The sequence below is a fragment of the Penaeus monodon genome, chromosome 33 (genome assembly GCF_015228065.2).
Source record: "Penaeus monodon isolate SGIC_2016 chromosome 33, NSTDA_Pmon_1, whole genome shotgun sequence".
NCBI classification, from domain to species: domain Eukaryota; kingdom Metazoa; phylum Arthropoda; class Malacostraca; order Decapoda; family Penaeidae; genus Penaeus; species Penaeus monodon.
Window position 1 is genome coordinate 17,792,765 of NC_051418.1, and position 344 is coordinate 17,793,108.

Below are 344 nucleotides of genomic sequence, written 5' to 3' on the forward strand. Positions count from 1 at the left end.
AACCAATTTCGATGATTTTAAAAACGATTTATTTCTATATTCATTTGTCCTGTTTGGCATCGTGTATCCTATCAGCTTCTTATCAGCCATCATGACTCACATGGACTAGTTTCGCATCTTTACAACTCCTCTTTATTTAGCATCATCTGAAATCTGTACCAAGGCATGTATCATAAACGAGATCATATGATATGTATCCTATTACATGGTTGGTAGAACACTTGTTTGATAAAATGATGTGGTACGTAGGGCCAAGAAGGGCGCTGCCTGAGTGTGTAGGTGTGTGTGAGACGTGTTTATGTGTCTTAGAAGTGTAGTGTGGAGAGTGTGGTCATGTTGTACGT

At 39.0% G+C, this 344-nt stretch overlaps 1 protein-coding gene across 1 annotated transcript in view; it reads left to right on the top strand.

Annotated features, from left to right (window-relative positions):
- The window catches only part of LOC119594284 (serine/threonine-protein phosphatase 6 regulatory ankyrin repeat subunit A-like), a gene marked incomplete in the record, with an annotated part of 17,542 nt that overhangs the window by 11,128 nt on the left and 6,070 nt on the right, over nucleotides 1–344 (top strand).